Source organism: Palaemon carinicauda, chromosome 24, assembly GCF_036898095.1.
Source record: "Palaemon carinicauda isolate YSFRI2023 chromosome 24, ASM3689809v2, whole genome shotgun sequence".
NCBI classification, from domain to species: Eukaryota; Metazoa; Arthropoda; class Malacostraca; order Decapoda; family Palaemonidae; genus Palaemon; species Palaemon carinicauda.
The window spans coordinates 105,603,681-105,606,180 of record NC_090748.1 but is presented as its reverse complement, the minus strand read 5'-3'; the positions used below and the strand labels follow the sequence as shown (position 1 = coordinate 105,606,180).

Below are 2,500 nucleotides of genomic sequence, written 5' to 3'. Positions count from 1 at the left end.
AACTTTATACATTTCTTGATCACGAAACATCATTCTTCTGCAATCTTCTATTCCCTAACACACACACTCTCTCTCTCTCTCTCTCTCTCTCTCTCTCTCTCTCTCTCTCTCTCTCTCTCTCTCTCTCTCTCTCTCTCTCTCCATTGTAAAGATGGATGAAGAACAACCTAAGAAAAATAAATTGACCAATATATGAAACCCAAATATATATTAACCTGCCACCGCCGTCTGTTCAACTTTGAAATTCTGACAAGCAGTAAATTTCGTCGCCGAAATTCCCAGTTCCTCGAGTTCTGTATTAATTCACTGTTGGTGTACCGAACTGTCATCTCTCTCTCTGCACTAGTTATGCAAGATTTACCGGAGCCTAGCCAACCGTTGTCTCCTACCGACTGCGGTTTAGTCATGTTGCAAGAACACTTTATGAGATACGTGCAATTCAGATGAATGTTCTTGCAATGTTTCGATTTGTTTTGTGGGTTTCCTGACTTGCAACATGGGTTGAACTTTGAATGTTTTAATGGGTTTTTTTACCAGTTATTGTTTTTGTGTGTATATTGAGGATATTTCCAATGTTTTTAATGTTTTGTATACCAGGGTATTCTATATATATTGAGGATATATTCAATATTTTGATTTACTTTGTGGGCTTCATGACTTGCAAGAGGGTTTGACCTTTGAATGTTTTAATGTTTTTTTTTTTTTTACCAGTTATAGTTTGTGTGTGTATATTGAGGATATTTCCAATGTTTTGAATGTTTTAATGTTTTGTATACCAGGGTATTTTATGTATATTGAGGATATATTCAATGTTTTAATTCCATTTGTGAGCTTCATGACTTGCAACATGGGATGACCTTTGAATGTTTTAATGTTTTTTTTTACCAGTTATTTTTTTGGGGTGTATATTGAGGATATTTCCAATGTTTTGAATGTTTTAATGTTTTGTATACCAGGGTATTTTATGTATATTGAGGATATATTCAATGTTTTGATTCCCCTTTGTGAGCTTCATGACTTGCAACATGGGTTCACCTTTGAATGTTTTAATGTTTTTTTTACCAGTTATTGTTTTTGTGTGTATATTGAGGATATATTCAATGTTTTAATTCCATTTGTGGGCTTCATGACTTGCAAGATGGTTTTTGACTTTTGAATGTTATAATGTTTTGTTTACAAGTTTTATATTTTGGATGTTGATTGAGGATATATTTTATGTTTTGATTGCCTTTGTGGGCTTCATGACCTGCAAGATGGTTTGACTTTTGAATGTTTTAATTTTTTGTTGACCAGTTATTGTTTTTGGATGTAGATTAAGGATATTTCCAATGTTTTGATTCCCCTTTGTGAGATTCATGACTTGCAAGATGGTTTGACTTTTGAATGTTTGAGTTTTTTGTGTACCAATTTCTAATTTTGTATGTTGATTGAGGTTATATTCAATGTTTTGATTCCCTTTGTGAGCTTCATGACTTGCAAGATGGTTTGACTTTTGAATGTTTTAATTTTTTGTGTACCTGTTTATGTTTTTGGATGTAGAATCAAAATATATTAATTTCCTTGCTGCTTCATGGCATCTGATTCGCACACATTTTTAAGAGCCGGGGTCAATTGGTGACCTCTGATGGCAGGGCAAGGGTTAAATCTGGGCACTTGTTTTCTTTTGCCAATTACACTTAAACTATAGTCCATTTCTTTTAGCGATTCATATTTGCACCGACTCGCAGTGGTGCCCTTTTAGCTCGGAAAAGTTTCCTGATCACTGATTGGTTGGACAAGATAATTCTAACCAATCAGCGACCAGGAAACTTTTCCGAGTTAAAAGGGCACCGTTGCGAGTCGGTGCAAATATGACTCGCTAAAAGAAATGGACTATCATCATAGTACGTGAATGGGATTTACACGATCGTGTTCATATAATCGAGTAGCAAGGTCTGTTTGAGATTTTACTCCAGTTCAAGGTACCAGATTTGGCACCCCTGGTGGGTGCTATGTGCATTCATCTGAAACGTCAACCAAAAGGAAAAAAGATTCAACGTATTTTACACACTTAAAAAAACACGGAATTTTAATCGGAAATTCTCTGTAAAAATATAACATTCTCAGACGTATCTCAGTGAAATGTCCTGCTTTGTAATCTTTCAACGGGTTAATGACTGTCATATCACTCCTTTACGTCAATATATATGTATATATATATGTATATATATATATATATATATATATATATATATATATATATATATATATATATATATATATATAGATATATATACGTTTTTAAAATGTAAATACCTGGCAACATTTATTCCAGTATGTTTACCGTTTTTAATGCACATATTTAATAGTGCATATGATGCACGATTTAGAGACCGGTATCTATTTTCATTTCTTCGTTAGCGCTGGCAAAAAATAATCAGCCACGGCACATTTGTCGCGACAAATTTGTACAACGTTCCACCAATCGACCTGCGACTGGCACTATAAGATTTCCTTGATG

General features: G+C 34.0%; 1 protein-coding gene across 1 annotated transcript in view; it reads left to right on the top strand.

Moving 5' to 3' along the window:
* The window catches only part of LOC137618533 (uncharacterized), a 72,730-nt gene that overhangs the window by 65,653 nt on the left and 4,577 nt on the right, over positions 1-2,500 (top strand). The window lies entirely within an intron of this gene.